General features: G+C 45.8%; 1 protein-coding gene across 2 annotated transcripts in view; it reads left to right on the top strand.

Moving 5' to 3' along the window:
* The first annotated feature begins 201 nt into the window (after positions 1–201).
* The window catches only part of INF2 (inverted formin 2), an 81603-nt gene continuing 54830 nt past the window's right edge, over positions 202–26974 (top strand). The window contains exon 1 of one of the 2 annotated variants that reach the window (XM_084630186.1): positions 202–661. The gene's annotated coding sequence lies outside the window, so the exon portion shown is untranslated. The remainder of the gene's footprint in view (positions 662–26974) is intronic. The other variant, XM_084630187.1, reaches the window with a different exon arrangement.

Consider the following 26974-nt stretch of genomic DNA (forward strand, 5'->3'; position numbering starts at 1 on the left):
CCCTCCCTTCCATCATCTGCCTTCCCCTTCATCCACCCTCCTCCTTCCACCCTCACCCACCCTCCTCTCCCCTCCCACCATCTCCCTTCCCCATCACCCTCCCTCCCTCCCTCCCCTCCCCTCCCACCCTCCCACTTCGCCCTCACCCACCCTCCCTTCCTCTTCTAGCATCTCCCTTCCCCTTCACCCCCCATCCCAGGTACGGGCCGGGGGGTGGGGGCCGAGGTCTCTCCTCCCCCTGCTGCTGCGGGGCCCCTGCCGTTTTGCCGCAGGGCAGGGAACGGCTGCCCGGGGGCTGCTGGGGAGCCGCGGCCCTGGCTGGGCGGTGCCTGGGACCCGGCGCTCCCTGCACACAAGCCTCCGGAGCTGCCCGGCGAGCAGGACCCGCCCAGCATGGGGGCCGGGGGCCGATCGGCAGGGGGAGAGCGGGGCGGGGTGCGGCTCCTCCACGTGAGACGCTGGGCAGTGACAGGAGCCGATCGCCGCCTGCACAGCGCCGGGGACCAGCTGAGCTGGGGCTGCCTGTCCGGACCTGCCCCGCGCCCGCCAGCGGCTCCCTCCCGGGCACGCACTGGAAGCAGGGAGAGGATGATCTTTGCTGCCCCGCCTGCCAGCAGCAGCTGCCTGTGAAGGAGAGAAAAACAAGCGCAGGGAGAGCCGGGTAAGACCATCCTCTCTTTCCCACTGACCCTGGGGGGCTGCTGCGGGAGTCAGGGGGCGGCAAGAAAGTGTCAGTGGTGGCTTTTGATTTCTCAAGAGCCCGGGGCTGCAGAATCGTTTCTGGGCGGAGGCAGGCGAGCTCCGCACGCGTTCGGTAGAGAACAGGGTCCCCTGCAGCAAAGCCCGCTGCATTCAGCTGGAGGAATTTGTTTTTCCTTTAAAAGAATTGTGAAAGATCTGATTGTCTCCGACTCCGCTATGCAAAGAATTTCAGAGTGGAGGGTAACAAAATCTGGGCTGGCCCATCCACCTTAATTCACGGCGGTGCGCCAAAAAAAAAAAAAAAAAAAAATCGGATTGAGAGCTAGTCTGTACCTTCAGTCCTAGGCTGCTTTTTAGCAGAAATATGGTAAGAAAAACCAGTATTTTTAGACTTGAATGTGTATGGCAGGGGTGTTTTGTAGGTATGTTTTGTAAAATATTACTATATAAAAGGCCAGATTCTGACACCTTACTCTTACTCTGCTGGGGTCCCACTGATTTCAGGTTAAAATGTCAGCATCTGCCCCTTACAAATGCCTTCATTAGCTGTGATGGGCTATAGTGTAATTACATGCTTTAAAATATTATCATAATTTACTTAGAATAACAGCTAAATTGACCTATAAACTAACCGATATGCTCTCTCTGAAAGATGCAATCCTTCTGGCTGAGGGTGAGGCACATTGGTAGTGGAGTATGGGGAAGTTTCTACTTCTGCTTGCTGTGCTAGATCTAGAGACATACCACATCAACTACATGCTTTTAAAAATTGCTTTTGAAGGAAAAAAGAAAAGGAGGACGTGTGGCACCTTAGAGACTAACAAATTTATTTGAGCATAAGCTTTCGTGAGCTACAGATCACTTCATCGGATGCAGCTTATGCTCAAATAAATTGGTTAGACTCTAAGGTGCCACAAGTACTCCTTTTCTTTTTGCGAATACAGACTAACACGGCTGCTACTCTGAAACCTGTCATTTTGAAGGAGAGTATCCTGTCTGGCATTTTTCAGCAAGGCTTCCCCATATCTTACCCCACTCATTCCTGTGTGCACACAGGTGCACACACCCACTGCCATTTCCCAGAGAGCATTTTCGCTGACATCCTAGCAATGCTGTGAAGGGATAACCTAATCAGCGCATCAACAACCTCAGATGAGTTCCAGAGCCATGAGGAAAATCTAGGAGCTCTCCTGGCATCCTGGCTATAGTCTCAGGCAGGAGAAACTCTCCAAATCCTGTCTGAGGTTCTAATTCCCAGCACTGTACCCATTTTATGAGACACACAGTTCTTGCCCAGGTTCCTTGGACTCAGCATACATACATGCCAAATGATCTGACGTGGCAACTCCTCTGGGTGGGCAAACCCCAATTTGAGAAGCACATCAAACAGAATATTTTGTAGCTTGCACCGTACTCAGGGGTCAGACTGTTGGCCAAATTCAAGCCTGGTGTAAAGGAACTGAACTGAAGTGAGTGGAGTTACACTAAGAATGAATTTAGCCTACTGCATTTGCCTGGACTTTAACTTCTGTTTCTCAATAGTCGGACTCAACCCTATTTGATCCTTGTTGACTTGATTTTCCATTATGCAGAGGAAATGTAGGTGCTGTCAAATAAGACCTAGAAAATATGGTATGCAGAAATTTATCAAGATACCTGAAAAGTTATATCTGTCTTGTAATAAATGGATAGTTCTATCAGACTCTCATCAAAGGATCTCACTTTACAAATGTTAATTTTGAAGTCTCACATGACCATTGTGTATAGGATAATAGATGAAGGATTTCTCCCACTGCTATATAATGAAGCCCTGTCTGCAGGAGAAGATGGGAGCTGTTGATAACTATACAATGGATCACATCAGGAATAAACAACTTATCCAGTTAAAGCTGGCCTGATGTTTTAGGAGGCCGAATGTAATTATCTGAGATGCCGTTCAACTCTGGGACCATGCTAGGGGGGAAAGTCCCAGAGCCCAACCTCCAGCCTGAGCCCAAATGACTACAGTGCAATTTTATAGCCCTGCAGCCCAAGCCCTCCCGCCCACGCCAGCCCAAGTTAGCTGACATGGGCCAGCCACAGGTGATTTATTGCAGTGTTGACATACCACAGAGTCCTAGGAATTATCCATGCTTTTTTACATTTATGATCTTGATACTTTTTACTTGATTGAGTAAAAATGTTAAATATATTGTAAATTCTAGCTGTAGTCTTACAATGTGATTTAACACTATTCTGACTTTGCCGTGGCATGGGGCTCACCACTTAACTCTTAAAACGTTATCAAAGTATTTTCCTAGTCATTTTCACAGCACACTTTATTAGGAGTCTCTAATTCCCAGCTAGAACCAGAACTCAGGTTTATTTACCTGTTTTATGGAATCACATACGTACAACAGATTATTATAGGGATGCTTATAAGTACTGTGCTCCCAACACTGACTTTGTCTTATAAGGTGAAAAATGAACACTGAAAGCACAAAGTACAACATGGATTTTGCAAACATTTATCTTTTTAAGATACTTGGGAGGCACTCATGTAGTACCCTGTAAAGGGCCATGCAAATACTTACATAAACGATTAGATCAAATCAAAGGTTGAGATTTAGACTATCATCCTTGATTATAGTTAATTTAGCTGGCATTGTTTCTGTTAGTTCTGCTGTGGATTTGGGCGTGGGCTCCGACACAATGTTCTGGTAGTTCCAGTTTAGGAGCTGTGCTGGAAGAATACTAAGGAAGGAACAATTAAAAGAACCTTGCAAAAGAAATGCACTGAATAGTTCTGTGCCTTAGCCAAGCAACTAAACTTTCTAATCAGAGGCTGGGCACTGTCTGTTTTCCCTGGGAAAGTGACTGCTGTATAACAGACAAATTTTGTAATTGCTTCCAGATGTCGACAGCTTGGATGGGTAGCCAATTTTATGGAACTGAATGTGGAAATAAGTACAAAGAGGGTGTCTGTATTCATATGCTGTTGAGTCACAGCGTATGCATATAAAGAGTTATTGCAGTTGAAAGTAACTAGTTGTATAATGTGGCAGCTGAATATTGGTTGTGATTTGTCAGCATAGTCTTTTATTCCCACAGAAAGTTTAAAGTCAGAGGGGTCTTTGTTGATTAGCGGTATGATAATTTTTCCATTTGACATAATGATCAATATTGTTTCCAAGTTCAGCTATTTCCAACAGCCTGGCATCTTACCTGACATTTCAAAATGCTTCAAAATAGTGAAGTCAGAAATAAATGAAAACATAGGATTTCATGATGTACTTAAAATGACCTTAGGAAAGCTGTGAATGAATAAAGGGTCTGACAACAAAGTCAATGGAATTATACTGGACAGGAATTGGACCCAAATGATAAAATCCTGGCTCCATTGAAGTCAAATGGAGTTTTGTCATTGACTTCAGTGGGATCAGGATTTCACCCAAAATGTTAAAACCACCTTAAAAGTGAGAGCTGCCTTCAAAAGAGACATTAGACTAGGAATAATCCAGTTTAACAATAAGCAGCTGTAGATCTGTCAGATTTTGGAGTTGAAAAGGTCCCAAGTATGGTTCTGCTCACTATAGTTATAGTTATGGCAGTTGTTCTGTGCCAGGAGACGGAGAGTTTGTTCTCTGCCTTGGCGTACAATTAGAGTCATAGGCCTGGTCTACACTTAAAGTTAGGTCGAGATAGGTATGGTGCTTTGGGGTGTGAAAAATTAACACCGCTGAGTGCCGTCATTAAGCCAGCCTACTCCCTGGCGGAGACACAGTTAGGTCTATGGAAGAATTCTTCTGTCAACCTAGCTACTTCCGCTCAGGGAGGTGGAGTTCCTGCATCGACTGAAAAACTCCTTCTATCGCTGTAGAAAGAGTCTACACTAAGGTGCTACAGCGGTATACTTGCATCATTGTAGCTGGGTGGCTGTAGCACCCATGATGTAGACATGGCCATGGAGTTTAAGGCCAGAAAGGATCACAAGACCACCTACTCTGACCTCCTGTACATCACAGACACTTAAGGCCCACTCATTCGCCCTTGTACTGAGCCCAATAACCTGGATTAGACTCGAGTCCGTTCTTCAGGTAGAATTGCTCCCTGAGAACTGGGCATTGGTGTTGGGATGAGATTCCTGAAAGAGAGGAATATAAAAGGGAAAGTCTGATATATGTGTAAATAAAGCAGTTACAGTTACACTTAGAAGATATCCAGATGTCACTTCTTTGATTTTCTCCTCCACTGGGAAGCCAACCTGAAAGGCCCTAGACATCTGCTACTGCTTGGCAGAGGGGCAATGCTGTTATCAGAACAGGAGACTGGGGTCAGGAGAAGGGGCAACAATAAGTACCTCAAAGCATCCGAGCGCCACAGTGGTTTTGCTCACTTTAGTGTCTCTGGCTTGGAAAGCTGAACCATGTTTTAGTGAGCCAGGACATCAAAGCCCAAGGATAGAAGTCACGAGAGGAGAGTTGGGCAGAATGCAGTCCAGCTCCATCCCGTGCAATGCAGGATGCTCGATATACTGAGCAAGACTGTCCCCAGCCCTTGCACAGGTCACAATGGGTAAGAAGGGATGGAAGTAGACTTCCTTCCTTGGTAGAACCTGTGGCCAGAGCAGCACAGGAACTAATCCTTTCCTGTAGTCCCAGGAATATATGCCACTTCCAAGGGGCCAGGGAGGAGGTGGGGCCATCATACCCGCCTCTTTGTACTAGCCTTCCTAGCACACTAGCAGAACAAGTGGCATCTTCCTAAAGGATGTTCACCAAGGCGAGCCCAGGCCTGCTTGAAGCACATTCCTTCGCTGAGCTCCTGAGTTTACGTGCAGCCTTGTGTCTCTGCACTGTTATCAATACAAGGCTGTGCAGAGACGCCCCAGCCCTCACAGCTGTCCAACAAAATGAATGAAGATGACATCGTTTTTAACTTAGCTGAGCCGGGTCTGTTTGTCTTGATATAGCTGGGACATAACTTCGTTACAGTCCAATCACTGGCAATTAAACTACATTATTTTTAACAAGGCAGCTCTCTCTGTGCTTCTTATTCCACATTGGTTTTATCTATCTGCAAGCTGTCTTCTGCTTATCCGTTTGGATGACATTCTCTTCTGTTAAGTCATGCACATCCAGCCCAAAAAGGGATGTGTTGTATTTTCTTTCGAAGATGTTTGCACCATCCGTTCTTAGGGCCTCCAGATGGAAGCACAGGCTTATCTAATACAAGGTAGCTTAGTTTCGTAAATAGATTTTCTTCTATAGTTCAACACCCAAGGGCCTAATTTTCCATTGCCTTTGTGTGGTCATGCATAGCAGCAGTAAAAAGCTACCATTCTGAGGCCTTGTGTACACACCAACTTGACCCTGTTTAATTCAACTGGATTAGTTAAACTGGTGCAAACCCCTGTGTGGACACTCTTATTTCAGGTTAAGAGTGTTTTATTTCAGTTCAGTTTAATCTTCATAATCAATTTAAGGTAAACCACAAAAATTCTGGATTACAGCAAAATTAGTGTCCACACAGCTTTTGCACTGGTTTAATTACATTAATTTAAAATCATACCTTAAATTGAACCAGTGCACCACTGTGTATAGACAAGCCCTGATTGGGTAGCATTTTACACCCATTTTTCACAGGTGTAAATGACTACAGAAGGTGCAGGGCATTGGAGAATCAGGCTTCTTTCCCTACCTGTTCCAGACCAAAATTTTATCTTCCAGAAGGCCAGGATACTCCCAGATACTTTGCCTTGCATCTGCTTCCCAGATCACTATTTCATCTCTGTGAACTGTTATCTACTTGGTCTCCCCCGCCCCCAGTAAATTATGAGAATTTATTTTGCTTTCAGTTGTCAGTAGCTTTCTCTTCTGTAAGCATGGCTCTCCCGTTCTCCAATGGCAGTATCCACCATGTTTATTTAATCATACCCCACAACTCCCACCCCCACCTTAGTTTCTCACGCAAAACCTCAGTATAAGAGCCAGTCAACGAACTGTACTTTTCTAATGTTTCTTCAGTAATGTGACACAGCCCTTCATGGATTATAAAGCCATGAGCGACCACTATAATAATCTAATCTGGCCTCCTGTATAACACAGGCCATAAAACTTCCCTGAATTAATTGAGTCTTCTAGAGAGGTGCCTGCCATTGTCTGTCACCATTTGTATTTTAAAATGCAGGCTTTTGGGGTGGTAGCTAACTCCATAAGACTTCCACACATCTAACTCCACCAATCTAATTTAACACTGTTTAGTGATTAGTCATGGCCAGGAGCCCATTGTGCAGGGGACAGAATCAAGATAACAAAAAGACAATCTTTGCCTCAAAGTGTTTTCAGTCTAGAAGATGCAGATTGTGTTTTTCAGCCAAGATATAATGCTGCAGCCCAAAACTGCACTGAGGTCCGTCCCGCTGTTCATAAATTATAGCTGCTACATAAAATATCCAGAGATTCCAGCTTTCTGGGCCAGATTGTGGAGCTTTTGCTCATATTGCTGAGCACATCCATAAGTAGAGCTATTGATTTCCGGAGGGCTGTTTGTGAGTGTAATTGTTCGCCACTGCAAATGCTCTACAATCTGCGCCTTTTGTGTATTCTTAGATCAAAAATGGCTGACAAAAATGAGTCACTCCATCAATTAGATTAATTACTTCTGCCATTAAAAACTTTGGAAATCATTGGTTTAAGTTTCAGCCATATCTAGAATGTAGACATAGTGGGAATAAAAAGCTTGTTGGGAGAAAGAAAAGTAGATTGCAATATTTTTACAGGATATTAGTGATTCACACTAAGATATTGTGAAGCAAACATTGACTTGCCTTGTTCATGTGAGCTAATGCACTGTTGGGCACAGAATCAAACCTTCCCCTTGGCTAAACTGCAGGAATAAATACACCTAATGTTATAGACTAGAAATAGCTAAATCATTTCTCTCCATTTTAATTAGGGAAATGTGGCTTTTAGCTCATTCAGTTGCCGTTTCTATAAGTAGCAAGGTTGAATTACTCAATTTTTCTCTATTACTTTGATTTCCTAAGGGTCAAAACCTGATCCCACTGAACAACGGGACTCCAAACTGCAGAACATAATGTCCAGTATTTGTGAGCTGTTTAGTGTTTATCCATCTCTGAAGAGCACTTGCTGCTTTTGAAAGCCTGGGGACAAATTCTACTCTTCTCAAATGTTACTGTTATTCCTATCTAGATATTGGAGTTACATTGGATTTACACTACTGTAACTGAATGCTAAATGTGCCCCACAAGGTCTATAAAGGTATGTTTACACTGCAGTTAGACACCCATGGCTGGCCAGTGCCAGCTGACTCGGGCTTGCCGGGCTCAGGCTGCAAGGTTACTTAATTGTGGTGTAGACTATTGGGCTTGGGCTGCAGCCTGGGTTCTGGGATCCTCCCACCTTGCAGGGTCCTAGATCTTGGGCTCCAGCGATTAAACAACCCCTTAACTCAAGCCCCACTAGCCTGAGTCAGTTGGCTCGGGCCAGCCGTGGGTGTCTAATTGCAGTGCAGACGTACCCTAAGACAGTGGTTCTCAACCAGGGATCCGGGGCCCCCTAGCGGACCTTGAGCAGGTTTCGGGGGGTCTCCACGCAGGGCCAGCATTAGACTCGATGAGGCCCAGAGCAGAAAGTCAAAGCCCCACCACATGGGGCTGAAGCCCAAGTCCCTGAGCCCTGCCACCCGGGGCTGAAGCTGAAGTCTGACCAATGTAGCTTCGTGGGGGCCCCTGTGGCATGGGGCCCCAGGCAATTGCCCTGCTTGCTACCCCTTAACGCCAGCCCTGGTTTTTATATGCAGAAACCCAGTTGCTATGACACAGGTGGGCCGTGGAGTTTTTATAGCATGTTGGAGAGGCCTCAGAAGAAAAAGGTTGAGAACCCCTGCCCTAGGAGAATGAAAGGAGCTCTATTACCTGGCCAAATTGGTTACACTTTCTCAGATTGATTAGGAAGTCTGCAAGCCTCAAACTGTTGTTCTGGGTGCACTCATAAGAAAGCATTGGAGCAGTTCATATGTGTAGAGCTGGACTGCTTTAATAAAAAATGTCATTTTATTTATTCATTTAAAGATATTGGACAAGTCTAGTGTCTTCTATGTATTAGGCCAGGCAGTGAGAGACAGCTCCTAAGCTGGTGTAAAGTGGTGCAGCTTTTTAAACTTCAGTGGAGCTTTGCTTGTTTACACCAGCTGAGGATCTGGCCCAGGTAACTTAACCCACTTTTCTATTTATTTGGAAAGACAGAGTAAAATAAAACTTAATGCCAGCAAACTGTTTATGAAGTTCTTGAGATCCTTGCATAAAAAGCACTATGGAAGAGCAAGACATTATTACTACTAATGGAAACACACCGTATATAACTTTAAACAATCTTTATAGCAAAGGCGTTTTGCTACAAGCAGGAACATAAAAATTACTCATAAAACACTTTGCTTTCAATCCACCCTGTCTGTCACTTCAATTACAAGACATTGGACTAGATTTGAAAATAAAAGGTTTGAGAAACACAATTCTAGGCCCCCAAAACTGATGTCTGAAATAATTGATACCTCATTGGTACAAATTCTGGAGCAGAGCAATGGAAAGGTTAAAATTGGCCAAGATGTTTTAGAATTACAGAACTGCAACGTGAATAAGTTTTTTAAACTGGCTTCAAACTTTTCTATATGGCTCTAGAGCAGTGGTTCCCAAACTTGTTCCGCCACTTGTGCGGGGAAAGCCCCTGGTGGGCCAGGCCGGTTTGTTTACCTGCTGCAGCCGCAGGTTCAACCGATCGTGGCTCCCAGTAGCCGCGGTTCGCGGAGCAGCAAACCGCGGCCACTGGGAGCCACGATGGGCCGAACCTGCAGCCGCGGCTTCCAGCAGCTCCCATTGGCCTGGAGCAGCGAACCGCGGCCACTGGGAGCCGCGATCGGCTGAACCTGCGGATGCGGCAGGTAAACAAACCGGCCCAGCCCACCAGGGGCTTTCCCTGCACAAGCGGCGGAACCAGTTTGGGAACCACTGCTCTAGAGAAAGTAATTGGATTAAATTTAAAAGCATTTCTGGAGGGGATTAGTTTCTAAGCACACTAAGCCCCTTTTCTACCTTATACAAGAAATGATTTTAAACAGCTCAGATTCTTAACTTTTAAAATTAGTGATTGAACATGCTCAGTAGCAATTCCTCATAATGTTTGTATGCAAACAAAGCTTCCAATAAAGTACAATAGAGAGGCACAGCCACAGATTGTAAGGTGAGGGAGATAATAACTTTTATTGGACCAACTTCTGCTAGTGAAAGAGACAAGCTTTTGAGCTTACACAGAGCTGTTCTTCAGGTCTGTGTAAACTCAATAGCTTGTCTCTTTCGTCAGCAGAAGTTGGTCCAATAACAGATATTACCTCAGCCACCTTGTCTCCCCAATATCCTGGGACCAACACGCTACAACCCTGCTGCAAGCAATAAAGTGTGTGGAAGAGAGAAAGGATCCAGTCACTTGAAAGAGTGGGTGTGTTATGGAAATCCCAGCTAAGGTTAGTTTAGTTTGAATAGGGGGTGTGTACATATCGGGTGTGTGTAATTAGGCCACTTGCTGTGTAAAATAACCAACTGACCTGGTTCAATGTAATGCCCATAAATATTCATTCAGATTGTGAGTGGCTGTTTGGTTGAGCCCGGTTTTTGCCCCATTCATTTGTGAACATCCATACAAATATTTTTTGTTCCCACTGATGTTTGGGAAGTGGCTATTCTCTGTATGAATGTCCATCTTCTTGTGTGAATATCCATCTTGTATTTGTGCACATACAAGAGTAGGACTGGTCCAAAAGTTTTGAATTAAACATTTTCCATCGAAAAATGCAGTTTCATTAACATCAAAACTTTCTGCTTGAGAAGATCAATTTTGGTGGAATTTTCTGTTGGTAAAATTAAAATGAATCTCTATCTTCCATGAGGCACAGCAGCAGTTCAGGCACAGGGAGAAACCTAGGTGCATCATGGGAGATGTAGTCTAGCCAAGAGTAGGGCCCATAGAGAAAAAGGGATACAGGAGAGGCCAAGAACTACATCTCCCATAAGGTACCATGGTGGCTGAGGCAGACTGAGAAATGAGTGTCAACCTAACTCAAAATGAAACATTTCAATATTTCTGAATCAAATTTTTTCTGAACAATGTTTTGATATTTAGACTTGTCATCCAGATTCAGGAAGAAAACAAATGTCAAAACATCACAATTTCCTGCAAGACAGAAATTTTATTTTGTATTAGCTTTATATTCTTTATCCTCCACCTGCCATTCACTTTGTTTGAGAAGTTTCAGGCTTCCAGTCAGGGGGCAGGAATAATACCATGTGATTTAGGTTTCAAATCACACACCAAAAGTAGCATGAAAAAAAAGTGAACAATCTTTAAACAACCTATAGCCTGAAAATTCTTCCACCAGACTCTTTGGTGAATACTCATGCACATGTTAGCAAGAAAGCTGGATTGGCTTGCAAACAAGTTGTAAACACAACAAAGGGATACCTTGGATAATTTATTCACAGTAAATAATTTGGCCAGCTCTAACAGAAAAGCCCATTTTGTTACGCCAAAGTAACATTATTATTAATTGTTCATGTTACAGCAGCACCCAGAATGCCCTAGCAGGATCAGGGCCCCATTTTGTTAGGTTCTATTTAAACACATAGTAAGACAAGAAAGCGAAAGTGTGGGACCCTTACTGAATGGGGGAGGCAACCTAGTGACAGATGATGTGGAAAAATCTGACATACTCGGTGCTTTTTTTGCCTCGGTCTTCACAGACAACGTCAGCTCCCAGACTGCTGCACAGGGCAGCACAGTATGGGGAGGAGGTGAGCAGCCCTTAGTGGTGAGGTTAAGGACTATTTAGAAAAGCTGGACATGCACAAGTCCATGGGGCCGGATACAATGTATCCAAGAGTGCTGAGGGAGTTGGCTGATGTGTTTGCAGAGCCATTGGCCATTATCTCTGAAAACTCGTTGGCAATCGGGAAGGTCCCGGACAATTGGAAAAAGGCAAATATAGTACCCATCTTTAAAAAAGGGAAGAAGCAGAATCCGGGGAACTACAGACCGGTCAGTCTTACCTCAGTCACTGGAAAAATCATGGAGCAGGTCCTCAAGGAATCCGTTTTGAAGCACTTGGACACGAGGAAGGTGATCAGGAATAATCAACATGGATTCACCAAGGGCAAGTCATGCCTGACCAACCTGATTGCCTTCTATGATGAGATAACTGGCTCTGTGTATATGGGGAAAGTGGTGGACGGGATATACCTTGACTTTAGCAAAGATTTTGTTATGGTCTCCCACAGTATTCTTGCCAGCAAGTTAAAGTTTGGATTGGATGAATGGACTATAAGGTGGATAGAAAGCTGGTTCAGCTGGTAGTGATCAATGGCTCGATGTCTTGTTAGCAGCTGGTATCAAGTGTAGTGCCCCAGGGTCGGTCCTGGGGCCGGTTTTGTTCAACATCTTCATTAATGATCTGGATGATGGGATGGATTGTATAGCTGTTTCTTTGAGAAGCTTTAGCCCCTTCATGGTTTTGAGCAGAGGCTTGAAATTTGGTAGGACTATTGCTTGGTGCCAAGCATGTGCCTTTTTTAGATCCCAGGGAAAAGGGACTAAATTTGGGCAAGCTATAAGCCTTTGCAAATCTCAGATCGCACACACTCATTAGAGACTAGTTAGAGTTTCGAAGCTAAGATCTCTGGAGATTCAGTCTGCACTGAGCATCCGCCAACCTAGGGCTGCAGGAGCCAAGCAGGACTTCCCTTGCAATTTGCACCTCCCAGCTGCTGTGGTATTGGGCACTGGAACTGTAAACAGGGAGACTGCTTTTCCTGTGCTCACAATAACTCCCATGCTGGTCGCAGACTATGTGGTGGAGGAAGAATAGCATGACTCAGATGGAGAGGGAAAAGACCTGGACCATAGGGAGTGATGAGAAGCTAAGATCAGATGAGGAACTGAGATAGGGAAAGACTGGAACTGGCTGGACATGGAGACTGGACCTGGGAGTTGAGGGTGGAGGGGACTGAGATCTGAGGAGAAATCTGGAGGAAGGGACTTGAACTGACGAGTGGGCCAGGAGACTGGTACAAGGAGGACAGACCAGGATGAGTTGCCCAGAGATGGAAAGTAGGACAGGGCACTGGGTGAGAGGAAGACCGGGACTCAAATGGGCAGCCCAGAGTGGGAGACAGACTGGCTAGGCAACGAGACTGGGACAAGGAGCCCAGGGGTCGGGGAAGTAACAGGAGTAGGACAAGCATAGGCCAGAGGTGGCGGGGCAGAAGGATCTGTGACCACTAGCGAATAATCTCTTTCAGAACCTAGGGTGACCAGATGTCCCGATTTTATAGGGATATTTGGGGCTTTTTTTATATGGGCTGCTATTACCACCCACCCCCGTCCCGATTTTTCACACTTGCTATCTGGTCACCCTACCTGGAATAGAACCCAAGACTGCTGAGCTCAACGGTTCCTCTGCTTTCAGCACATGCCTATGAAATCCCAGAATTAAGGTTGCCTGTGCATTGTGATACAGTCTTTAGTTACATGATCACATACCATTTTTTCCAGAGGATCCCTGCCTCATTTAGTGCACAGGATGGACATGTCTCGGGATAAATCAGGATTGTGCAATGAAGGAGGCTGTGGTCTGTAGGACCCCGTCGCATTTCTTGGAGTAGTTGGAAAGTGTGTAATGAGTGAGAAAGGGGATTGAAAGAACAGAAAAGAGGATGGTCTCATGGTTTATTTAAGCAGTTGAATGCTGTCCTGCAGAATTAGATTCTGTCACTACCTCAGCCACTCCTGTGTAATGCTGGGCAGCTCACTTGAACCAAACTTTTCACAGGTAGCCACTAACAGCGTGTTCTTCATTTCCTGGGTACCTAACTTGAGACTCCAGGGGTCTGATGTACAGAAGTGCTGAGTCCTCACAACTGCAACTGAAGTCAGTGGAAGCTGTTTTTTGAACATTTAAAGTGCCATATAATGCTAAATACTCTGAAAAATCAGGACTGAGGCTTCTCAAATTGGGCACAGAAAATTTTGGATGTAATATATATGTATTCAGAATAAATAAATAATAAATATCAGCACTACCCCACTGGTTCTCTGTATTGGCATTAGTAATTGGCATACGCATATCTGTTTGAAAATAATTTGTAAATGTTTCCCGTCTATATTAGGATTACTGTGTTCATCACTCTATATGCAACCACTGATGCTGTTTTTTCTGGATACTTTTGTAATCTCCATTCCAAGCTGAACAAAGCCCAAAGTGTTGCACTGAAGCAGAAGATCCTTCTGTACTGCTGCATGTACCCTCCTGAAAACAGGATGTCTTATCTCACAACGTTTTCCTAGTTAAAAAAAATGCTGATATTTTTAACTATGTATCACATTTAAAGCAGACATTAAATGGAAAACCTCTGCCAAGAAGCACGCACGTTCTGGCAGCAGTAAAGCCACTGCAGCTAGTCCTAATTATCCATCAGATAAAGAATTTTCCCAATTTGTTCTTACAACGTTCCATACATACAGAGTATATTTTACGCAAAGGTGGTAGGAGAAATAGTTGTGAGGAGGAGAGGGCTGTAGTGTTACCAAGGTACAAACACATCCAGAGGTCGGAATCTCCTTGCTTTTCATGGTTTTCATCTCCAAGGGAACTAGGGAAGTGAAAGTAGGTAGAGAGATTCAGGAGGTGGCACAGGAGGTGGCTTTACAGCCCTATGTGTTCCTCCTTGAGACTTCCTATTCCTTATGTGTTCAGAATGCATTGTTAAGGCTACAGTTATGTCATGGAGGTTGCGGGAGTCATGGAATTTGTGACTTCTAGAGACCTCTGTGACATTGGGTCCCTGCAGCAGCCCAGCCACCGGATCCTCCCCCAGCTCCCAGGGGACCCAAGAGCTTTCCAGTCGCCACGGGCAGCAGGCCCCTTCCCCGCAGCTCCCATCCTCTGCAGGGGGATCCTGGAGCTCCCCAGCCACTGTAGACGGCAGGCTCCCCCCGCCAGCTCCCGCGGGCAGGGGGGGATCCCCCTAGCTCCCAACCACTGGGCAGGGTTGAGAGAGGGGCTGTAGCTCCCAGCCGCTGCATGCCGTGGGGCAGGGTGCTGGACCCCATTTTGTCAGGGATGTTTTTAGTAAAAGTCTGAGACAGGTCACGGCATCCGTAAATTTTTGTTTATTAGCCATGACATATCCCTGACTTTTACTAAAAATATCCATGACAAAATCATAGCCTTATGCATTGTTCATAAATGAAGAAACAAACCAGACTGATTTTAGATAGCCAGATATCAAACCTAGGAAATACCCCATCATCACTATTGCCTCATAGGCCGTTCCCCATCTGTCACCCAACCAACTACTCTAAGGAGTTTCCTGCCTCTTTGCAAGTAGGCACTGTGCCAAGGAAACCATGTTCCTTCCCTTCTTTGCAGTTAGAAGGAGTTGTACCCCCTCAGTTTCCTCTCCATGCACATTTGGAGAGAGGACACTTAATTTAAATAGCTCCTCTAGTACCATGGCTGGCTCTGATTGCTGAGGCATTGGTTCAGCGCTCAGTCAGAGGGAAGACCTGACCATCTCCTGAAGCACCAAGGTTACTTCTTGCAACACCCTATAGCTTTTCCCTAGAACTCTCTTAAACAAGTACTGACTCAGTCTGACCTGGCTTACAGCTTAAGAGACCCAGTGACTAACATTCCTGTGCCATTACTAAGGACTGGGTAGCTTACCACGGAGAGGGTTATGGAGATAAATATTACTTCTGTAACTCTCTGGCGCTAGTCTCTTCCAGTATTTTACAGCAGGTGAGTCTTCTGCCTAAATCACCCAAACAGAACACTGCTGTTGCATTTGCTGAGTTATTGGGCCTGTGCCAGCTGGCAATGTGTTGTGTATCTAGTTTCTAAAATTCTTAGCACTCAGCCTACAAGAACAATCTGAACCACTTGGATGGTGCTGATTAGTCACGTAAATCTACAGTTGCAAGACGACACTGATTGCTAGAATTCAGAATAATCCAATTTTTAAAGGCAAAATTGACTTATTTATATTTAATTAGTTTATTTCATTTCATGTATCCATTGTGTAACCAGACAATACAGTAAATTATGGAGGCAGCAGTGAAGATGCCATAGTTCAGTGGTTCTCAAAGCCGGTCCGCCACTTGTTCAGGGAAAGCCCCTGGTGGGCCGGGCCGGTTTGTTTACCTGCCGCGTCCGCAGGTTTGGCCGATCGCGGGTCCCACTGGCCACGGTTCACCGCTCCAGGCCAATAGGGGCTGCGGGAAGGGCGGCCAGCACGTCCTTCGGCCCATGCCGCTTTCTGCAGCCCCCATTGGCCTGGAGTGGTGAACCGCAGCCAGTGGGAGCCGCGATTGGCCGAACCTGTGGACGCGGCAGGTAAACAAACAGGCCTGGCCCCCCAGGGGCTTTCCCTGAACAAGCGGGGTACCGGCTTTGAGAATCACTGCCATAGTTAAGGATTCACTGGGCTTTTTGCTTAAAGCAACATTAAAATCTCTCCGTTTCACACAGCAGTGATTGAATTAAATTACCAAAGCTTACCATAATTACTGCTCAGAGAGCAGGTACATTTTCTGCAAGAGCTTTTGTAAAAAATATTTGCTAACTATTCCCAAGACAACAATTAGAAATGAGTCACTCTTGAAATTTAGCCTTGATTGTCTCACATTTTTGGCTAAACAACCTCAAGTTCAAAAACTTCACATGCAGACACAGGTCCATCCTCATCATCACACAGTAGAAGAGACATCTGTAGCAGGCAAATTTGCCGGACAAACAGTTTGAGCAGCTTGCAATCAGGCCTGGTCTACACCTAAAACTTAGATTGACTTATTTATGTAACTTAAGGCTGTGAAAAGTTCATGTCTGAGCACCGTACTTAGGTTGACCTAACCCCTGGAGTAGGCAAAAGAATTCTTCTGTCGATCCAGCTACTGCCTCTTGAGGAGGTGGATTAACGACGTCAACAGAAAATCTCCTTTCTCAATGTAGGAAGTGTCTACATTACAGTGCTATAGACTGACTATGGGAGAACTGAAGGCACTAGGGCAGGGGTGGCCAACCTGAGCCTGAGAAGGAGCCAGAATTTACCAATGTACATTGCCAAAGAGCCACAGTAATAGGTCAGCAGCCTCTCGTCAGCTCCCCCCACCACACACTCCCAGTGCCTCACACACAGCGGCAGCCTCGCTGATCAGTACCTCCCCCCTTCCTCCCCGCACCTCCCAATCAGCTGTTTCATGGCATGCAGGAGGCGGGGGGGGGGTAAAGGAGTGAGGGCACCGCAGGCTATGGGTAGGGGCGGGAAGGGGTGAGTGGGGGGCAGGGCCTGTGGCAGAGCCAGGGGCAGAGCAGTGGGCACCCCCTGGCACAATGGAAAGTTGGTGCCTGCAGCTCCAGCCCCGGAGTTGGTGCCTGTACAACGAGCCACATATTAACCTCCGGAGCCACAGGTTGGCCACCCCTGCACTAGGGGTATGTCTACATGTATGTCTATACTACAAGCCATACCGTGGCACAGCTAGACCGCTGTAGTGATGCAGTGTAGACACGTACTACTGCGACAGCAGGGCTCTTCCATCACTATAGTAAATCCACCTGCTGGAGAGGTGGTAACTAGTGCGATGGAAGAATTCCTCCGTCGACCTAGCTGCATCTACAGTGGAGGTTAGGTTGACCTAACTGCGTCATGCAGGGTGCTGCTCCCAGCCCAGCTACCTCATTCGCAGGGTCAGGGAGTGGACGGAGTTCTACGCAACCAGTGGAGTTGGAGAACCAAGGCAGCAGCAATTTAATGTTGAGCTGAGGTTTTCTTCAGCAGCCGGAACATGGCATAGAATTCACCAGTAGGAGCGGGCCCCTTTGTAAGCAGTGTTAATCTTGATGAGGTCCTGGCTTCAGTGTGATTTTGAGCAATGGGATCAGTGCACTGTGGGAGACTATTGCCTATCATTCTGACCAGTATTGTCTCATTGATGCCTTGTACGTTCTTATCTGTCTAGATCTATCTGTTGTCTCTTGCCTTGTCCTTGGACTGGAAGCCCCCTGGGCAAGGACTGTCTTTTTGTTGTATTTGTGCAGCTGTCAGCACAGTCCTGGTCCATGACGAGTGATCCTAGCCACTAAAAGAATACAAATAAATAATAAAATAATAATAATTATTATTATGTTGTGGAACTGAGGCTTGCATACGTTCAGGTAGCTATTATGATGCAAGGCCTGTACATTGAATTTGGTCTGGATTTTAATGTTGTCTCAACTGGTGATCTCTTTGACGACTGTTATTAGTATTTTTTTGTATTGCACTAGTGCCTCAGGGACCCAGTGAAGAATCATGGCCCCACTGTGCTAGGCTGTAAACACAGAAAAACAGTGCCTGCCCCAAAGAGCTTGGAAACCATGTATAAAACAAGAGACGAGAGGTGGATACAACAGACAGATGGCGTAGCAATGATATGACTATGATCAGTTCAATAAGCAGTGATCACAGCACACCAGCTGCCTTACCTTTATTGAGATTTTTGTAGGCATCCCAGCAAAGGCGAGTTTCAGAGGGAGATTTAATTGAGGACAGTAGGTGGCTTTGACTGTTAGGCCTTGTCTACACTAGAAAGGGGTTGCTGGTAGAGCTATGCCAGTTTTGCTATATCGCCAAACCCTCTTATGGAGACATACCTTATACTGTCAGAAGGGTTCGTTTGCCAGTATAGCTTATATCTGTTCTCTGAACAATAAGCCTTTTTTTTTTTTTTACAAGTATAACTGCATCTACAGCCAGGCGTTTGCTGCCACAGCTAAGTTAGCTGGGGTGTGATTTTTCCAATCCCTTCATTGACAAAGCTATGCAGCAAAGCTTTGAAGTATCGACCAGGCCTTAGTGGCTGTGCTGATAGGAAGTTCACTAGGGCAACTGTGATACATTGGGGGTAGGGGGGCAGTAGCTCCCTTTGATGGACACCCAGCCAGCCAGTTAGATGTAAAATCCCTCTTGGTAGCTGTTCTCTCCTTGCTTTACCTGTAAAGGGTTAAAAAAGTCCCCCAGGTAAAGAAAAAAAAGGTGGGCACCTGACCAAAAGAGCCAATGGGAAGGCAAGAACTTTTTAAAATTGGGAAAGAAACTTTCCCTTTGTCTATTGTTCTCTGGGCTGCAGGGACACAAAGCAGGAATGCTATGTAAGGTTTGAACCAGGTATGAAAAAGTATCTTCCATACCTAGAAGAAATAATTTGGATAGGGAATGTTTAGTTAGACACAATCAGGTTTACTTCTTATTTTGGCTTGTGGATCTCCTCTGTGCTAACCCTGGATGCTTTTGTTTGCTTGTAACCGTTAAGCCGAACCCCCAAGAAAGCTAGTTTTGGTGCTTAATTTTTGGAATTGCTCCTTTAAAATCTAGCAAAAGCCTAAATTCCAGATGTATTTTCTTCCTTTTTGTTTTTAATAAAATTTACCTTTTTTAAGAACAGGATTGGATTTTTGGTGTCCTAAGAGGTTTGTGCATGTTGTTTGATTAGCTGGTAGCACAGCTAATTTCCTTTGTTTTCTTTCTCAGTTCTTGCCCGGAGGGGAGAATTCCCAAGTGTTCCTTCCTGGGTCCAAGGGTTGGGTTTTTTTTGCATTGGGTGGTGACAGCGTTTACCAAGCCAAGGTCAGAGAAAAGCTGTAACCTTGGCAGTTTAATAAAAGCCTGGAGTGGCACGTATTAATTTTTAGAATCCTTGCAGGCCCCCACCTTCTGCACTTGAAGTGCCAGAGTGGGGATTTAGCCTTGACAGCAACCTTAACTCCAAGCTAACTGAGGCCATGTCTACACTACAGCTGCTACAGTGGCATAACTACGGTACTATAGCTGTGCCATTGTAGTGTAGATGTTTCCTACATTGACAGAAGTGTTTTTTCTATCACTGTAGTTATTCCATCTCTCTGAGTAACAGTACTGGATCGACAGAAGAATTCCTCCATCAACCTAGCCGTGTCTATATCAGAGGCTAGGTCGACCTAACTATGTCAGGGGTGTGAGCTAGGTCAAACTAGTTTTTAAGTGTAGACCAGAGTGGAAATTCCCCTGTTTCTTTTAAAAAGGCAATACATAATACAAGTAAAAAAGGGATTGGGGTGCAAAGTCTGCAGATGAGAGGATTTTGCTACTTTTCCATCACAGATTAAAATAATGTTAAAAATGGAAGTTGCTTGAAACTGCCATCATAGACTCATCACAGCAGACAGAGCATGATCAGTGTACTCGCAGCGAGCAGCCATACTGGCAGTGTTGGAGACACCTGGAAGGAACATGTCTGACTGAAGAGCCACAGGCTTGGTGTCAGTTTTTTAACTCCTGCCCTGTCCCCTCCATGTCCCTTCATTGGCAACGTGTTCCTGGTACAGGGAGAGAGAAATTGCAATCCATCCAGTGGCAGTATGTCAGCAGCCAAAGAGCTTTTGGATTAATTTGTTCCCCTCTGTGCATGAACACAAATGGTTTTGGCACGATCACACCAGTTCAGGATTAAACTGAGGTCTCCTGGCAGTTGATATCCCTTTACATTTCTTCTTGCAGCAGTGAGGGATGGAATTTGAAACATCAATATTCTTTTCCGTGTCTTTTTTTTGTCAACATAATCTACTGTGAAACTAATTCTGCTTTAAGAATCGGCTCAGCAGCCGACATTGTCAGGATTTGTGGATTACACCTCTGGAATGAGCCTAACATAAAACAAAAATGCATTTACTGATGTGAAATCCACCAGGGATTAACATTTCTCCTCTGTTATATAAATAAAGCCCCAGACTGTTTCCTACAGCAGGATGGAATGCTTTGCAAAGTCATTTCCCTGCACAGTGAATTATAAGGGTGAAACTGCTCATTTTAGAAAGTGCCTGGGCCAAATTCAACTCTGGCTAAAATAGGCTGAATTTAGCCTAAAGGGCCAGCTCCTCAGCCAGTGTAAATTGGTGTGTTTCTATTGAGACTTGAAGTCATTTTATACCAGCTGAGGATCTGGTCCTTCATGGAATATGAGACAGATGTTTGCAGTATGAGATCAGCAGAATTTATACTATGCTCCAATTTCTGACTTTTATCATTCAGCGATACAGGTTAGATGGGGCGCAGGGGGGAATAGCACTCAAACTACAGTCACAGTCCATAGCCCCAGAGTAGCTGGAGGCTTCTGCTACAATGATCAGTCAGTAGTGAAACAGTTAGTGTTACGTCCAGTGGCACCTTAAAGACTAACAGATTTAATTGGGCATAAGCTTTCGTGGGTAAAAAACCCAAGAAGAAGTGGTTTTTTACGCACAAAAGCTTATGAAGTGGTTTTTTACCCATGAAAGCTTATGACCAAATAAATCTGTTAGTCTTTAAAGTGCCACCAAACTTAACACTAACTGTTTTTGTGGATACAGACTAACAGGGCTACCCCTCTGATAGTTAGTGTTGACATTTAAATAGCCATTAGGCTTCAGTTAACACCTTGCAGTGAAATCATAGAATATCAGGGTTGGAAGGGACCTCAGGATGTCATCTAGTCCAACCCCCTGCTCAAAGCAGGACCAATCCCCAATTTTTTTCCCCTCAGATCCCTAAATGGCCCCCTCAGGGATTGAGCTCACAACCCTGGGTTTAAGAGGCCAATGCTCAAACCACTGAGCTGTCCCTCCCCTCCAAAGAAGGAAATAAGAAACTTTTCAGTAATAGTGTGCTGTGACACTTCTGTATTTTTATGTCTGAAATGAATGGGTGCATTCCATACCTTTAAGAGCTATTGTTCTAGACTATCTCCAACTACACCTGCTCACATTTGAGAGGGTTTTGTTCGCAGGCACAAGGGGCTAGAAACTTTTTCTTTCAAAATTAGACATTAATTTCTGTAGAAGCTGATTCGACTACAAAAGAGATACGGGCATAAACATTCAATGCATTCCAGCTGAGTCTGACTCCTATGTGCACAGAAATAACTGTAGGATTCCAGTATTCATGTACCTGGCTAATATGCTCATTGTCTAAATGCTGGGTATGTTTACATGATGTTTCTAGCTGCAGACTCCAGAGAAGGTGTCATAGTCAGCCATCATCATCACTATAATACTCTGCACATAGATAGAGCCATTCATCCAAAGATCTAAAAGCACTCTAAGACCTGGTCTACACCTAAAATTTGGGTCAACCCAAGACCCCTGAGAGATGTAGTTAAGCCGACCTAAGCCCCAGCGACCTAGATGTTACGTCTGAAGAGAGTGGATTTACTACAGTGACAGAAAAACCCCTTCTATCGCTGTAGCAAGTGTCTACTCTACAGCGGTGTCATTGCAGCGCTGAAGCTGTGCTGCTGTATTGCTTGTAGTGTAGACAAAAACACCCCTGTATGGTAGGTATTATTTTTCAGATAGGGATGACGCAGAAAGGAATTTAAATGACATTCTGATGTGGATCAGAGAGCAAAACTGAGCCCTTCCTGCAGCTTACATGAAAGGCACGTGCTTTCTCTCATCAGAAGCTTTATAAGAATGGTATTTACATAAACGTAAACACCGACATCCTGTCAAGCTTTCTGATACAGCGCAACTTTCAGACACACTCAGGGATTAAGCCTTTATTAGCAAAAGGTTGCTTGGCACAGAGCAAGAATGATGGAGCTTTGGAAGTGAAAGTTTACACAGCTTTTTTAAAGGAAGCTGATTTGCTTCAGTGTAAGAAAAAGGCCGCAGAATGCTTTGGCTTCAGCTATTAGACACATGAATTCCCTCCTCTCTGCCAATTTTACCATCCTCTTTTGCAAGGAGCAAAAATGCTACCAACGATGCTCTGTGGCACTAGTTTTCTTAGCTGGTCCTGCAACAGCTTCCTGCTGAGATATTAATATAATTGTCTTAGAAAGTTACAAAAGCATTTTCCATGTTGCTGGGTAAAACAATTTCTATTCTTCACGTGATCAAAAAATTAACTGTTAACAAGTTGCATCTTGAAATGCCAGATGGCTTAAACTTTGTTACGTGTAAATTAAAATTCTCCTGGGGGTGGGGGAGGAGAGAGAGAAGGAGTGTGCTGGGAAGAAAGGGGTGTGTGTGGAAAAGAAGGAAGGAATCAGATTATATCTAGTCGCTAGGGGTAGAAGGAAGGAAGGACGGAGTGTCTTAAGGAGTTAAGGGGTGTGTGTGCTAATGGGGCAAAGGGTGTGTGTTTCATTTGTGATCACTTTCGTTAAGCTATTACCAACAGGAGAGTGGGTCTGGGGGTGGGGGGGGGAGAGAAAACCTGGATTTGTGCTGGAAATGGCCCAACTTGATTATCATACACATTGTAAGGAGAGTGATCACTTTAGATAAGCTATTACCAGCAGGAGACTGGGGTGGGGGGAGAGAAAACCTTTTGTAGTGGTAAACACCCATTTTTTCATGCTTTGTGTGTATAAAAAGATTGCACTACAGGGAGGTTGGGATGGGATGTTGGGTTTGTGGACTGGTTGGCTGGTATTCCACTCCCACTTAAGGTACCAGTATTTGAGCCTCCAGCAAGATCAGCTAGCTGGAAATCCACTCACCCTTTGCAACCCTGTTCATTCAAGCGAGCTAGTTTAACACAAGCCCCCTCAAGATAACACATTTGAAGCCCTGTTAGCTAGCCAAGTTGCAGGCAGACTCTTCCAAATAGAATGGGAGGAGATTCAGGTCCATCATAGAATCATAGAAGATTAGTGTTGGAAGAGACCTCAAGAGGTCATCTAGTCCAACCCCCTGCTCAAATCAGGACCAACACAATCATGCCTGCGGAAGTTGTTTTCAGAAAGCCTAGAGCCATAATTTATTTTCCTTTAAGTGACTAAGTAGTCTGGCATGCTGAAAAAGAAAAGGGCTCGGCCTGTTTTCTGTGGCTGGATGAGCATGGGATTTGCAAAGAAGAAAACCATATAATTAAAATTCACTTAAACAGAGTAGTATTCTGAATGCTCTCAATACGCGCAGGAGGACTTAGCAGGAAAGATCTGTGCCTTTAAAAGGAGCTGCCACTGTTCTCAGTTCAGAACAAGAGGGAGCAGGAGTGCTCTGGACTGAGCAGGGAACAGAGCCAAGAAAAGCAGCACTTAGCACTAAAAAGTAGCACTAAAATCCACTGACCAAGACAAGTCAAACCTTGTGGATCTCACTGCAGAGCTTCTCCTTCCCTGCTCACCTCCCAGTCCTCCAGCACAGGAAGCAGCATGGCTGGCAGTGTTGCTTTCTGTGCTGCCCTGGCTTTCTTAGCAGAGCACATGGCCCCTCCTCCCATGTGGTTCACAGATCCCCAGAGTGACAGTCACCATGGCGGGTAGTTACAGCCGCCTGTAGCCACGGTGCTTTGGGCCAGCAATGTACCAGAGGAGGCTCTGATGGTTACAACGGCATAGTGCAGCACATTACACCCAGGGGCCTGCTCCAGGTTGTGCTGTGCTGGCAAACTCCAGGTCCCTGGCCGTGAGGATTGTGGGTGGCTTGTAGGGTTGCATCCACACTCCTGTTAGTCTTTCTGACATGTGGGGTTCAGACCTGGCTTTCAGGGAATGAATCAGACCAAGAAACAAGTAGACCAAGTTCGACCTATAACTTCCCATCCCCGTCAGTTGATAGGATGGGTCCCAGCTGCTCTTCTACATGACTATTCAGCTCTGACACCCCTCCCCCCGTCAGCAAGACATGTAATTATTCAGAGCAGATCCTCTGCTACGTAGCTCCATTCTCCCCAAGTTCACAACCAGAAGGAAGTGTTCACTCCCCACCCCAGTTACCTCCCATAGACAGTGATGAATAAACTCCCGGTGAGTCACTGGTTCACATTAAAGAGAATGTGTATTAGCACAGTACACAGAGGATTCCTAAGTATTAGTCAGAGGGGAAGAACAACGGGGTAGTTGGTTCAATAAGCTGGGTTGGATGGATTCAGAGCACACTTAGCATCGCCTAATGGCTTTGCAGAGCCCACTGCTCAAAGAGACCATCTGGCACCATGAACCACATCACCATCCTAGACAAGCACAGGAGGAGGAGCACTGTGATAGCTTGGCCTTTCCCAAGGGAGGTTCTTTACATCCTAGTATTTCTGCACTGACACTTCCCCTGCGAGCTTCCTCTTGCACGCAGGCCTAACCGGCCTCACAGAGCAAGACGCGAGATCATGACAACTGCATTGATCAGAATGGAATATTCTGGGGCTGGCTAGAGGTGCTCTGGAAGGGCAAAGACCCTAGTAGAATGCTTCCTGGAACTCAAGGGGCAGCCCACTGTATATAGCGTTCCTCACATCCCCAAGCACCTGCTGCCCGATGCTAGCAGTATGGAGTGTGGGCCTTTGGTGCACTAACCCTGCCCTGCCCGGCGCCCAGGAAGCACTACTGTCCTCATCCTGCCTGGGTCCACACTGTGAGGGGCAGGAAGGAAGAGATGAGCCTCCTCTCTCCTTCATCCCCTCCTCCACACAGAACAATGCAGAACTGAGTCTGGTACATTGTCTCCTTTCACAGGGAATCTCCTTGATCCAGTCAACACAGAGCTCAAATTTCTTCTCCCAAGGACATGAAAAACATGTACTGCCCTGTAAAGGGGCTAAGCCAGGGCTCGACCCTCTCTGGGGCAGCGGGGAGCCACACCGGCTCGCTACACACAATTAACGTTGGGGAATTTGTCCGACCACCGGAGTCTCCCTCAGCAGCCCTTGCAGTAACTGGACTGAGCACCGTAGGTCCGGGCCCTGAGTCAGGGCGGGGCACCAAATATTCAGTAGCTCAGGCCCTCAGGCAGGGGCTGAGCAACACAGCATGTGTGAATTAGCCCAGGCCTCCACGGACCTGGAAGAGGCGGAGACTGCTACCCACGAGTTGGGTGGCAGGGGGGATGCAGGGGCCCACCCACTCCACTGCGTCCCAGCCCGGGGCCCTAGCAGCAGCAAACGACCCGCTGCTGGGTCAGTGGGGATCCTGGCCGCAACACACTGACATGGATTCTGGCAGAATCGTAGAATCATAGAATATCAGGGTTGGAAGGGACCTCAGGAGGTCATCTAGTCCAATCCCCTGCTCAAAAGCAGGACCAATCCCCAATTAAATGATCCCAGCCAGGGCTTTGTCAAGCCTGACCTTAAAAACTTGTAAGGAAGGAGATTCCACCACCTCCCTAGGCAACGCATTCCAGTGTTTCACCACCCTCCTAGTGAAAAAGTTTTTCCTAATATCCAACCTAAACCTCCCCCACTGCAACTTGAGACCATTACTCCTTGTCCTGTCCTCTTCTACCACTGAGAATAGTCTAGAACCATCCTCTCTGGAACCACCTCTCAGGTAGTTGAAAGCAGTTATCAAATCCCCCCTCATTCTTCTTTTCTGCAGACTAAACAATCCCAGTTCCCTCAGCCTCTCCTCATAAGTCATGTGTTCCAGACCCCTAATCATTTTTGTTGCCCTTCGCTGGACTCTTTCCAATTTATCCACATCCTTCTTGTAGTGTGGGGCCCAAAACTGGACACAGTACTCCAGATGAGGCCTCACCAATGTCGAATAGAGGGGGACGATCACGTCCCTCGATCTGCTCGCTATGCCCCTACTTATACATCCCAAAATGCCATTGGTCTTCTTGGCAACAAGGGCACACTGCTGACTCATATCCAGCTTCTCGTCCACTGTCACCCCTAGGTCCTTTTCCGCAGAACTGTTGCCTAGCCATTCGGTCCCTAGTCTGTAGCTGTGCATTGGGTTCTTCCGTCCTAAGTGCAGGACCCTTATTGAACCTCATCAGATTTCTTTTGGCCCAATCCTCTAATTTGTCTAGGTCCCTCTGTATCCTATCCCTACCCTCCAGCGTATCTACCTCTCCTCCCAGTTTAGTGTCATCTGCAAACTTGCTGAGGGTGCAATCCACACCATCCTCCAGATCATTTATGAAGATATTGAACAAAACCGGACCCAGGACCGACCCCTGGGGCACTTCACTTGACACCGGCTGCCAACTAGACATGGAGCCATTGATCACTACCCGTTGAGCCCGACAATCTAGCCAACTTTCTACCCACCTTATAGTGCCTTCATCCAGCCCGTACTTCTTTAACTTGCTGACAAGAATACTGTGGGAGACCGTGTCAAAAGCTTTGCTAAAGTCAAGAAACAATACATCCACTGCTTTCCCTTCATCCACAGAACCAGTAATCTCATCATAAAAGGCAATTAGATTAGTCAGGCATGACCTT

Source organism: Lepidochelys olivacea (assembly GCF_965140295.1).
Source record: "Lepidochelys olivacea isolate rLepOli2 genome assembly, chromosome: 6".
In the NCBI taxonomy this organism is placed as follows: domain Eukaryota; kingdom Metazoa; phylum Chordata; order Testudines; family Cheloniidae; genus Lepidochelys; species Lepidochelys olivacea.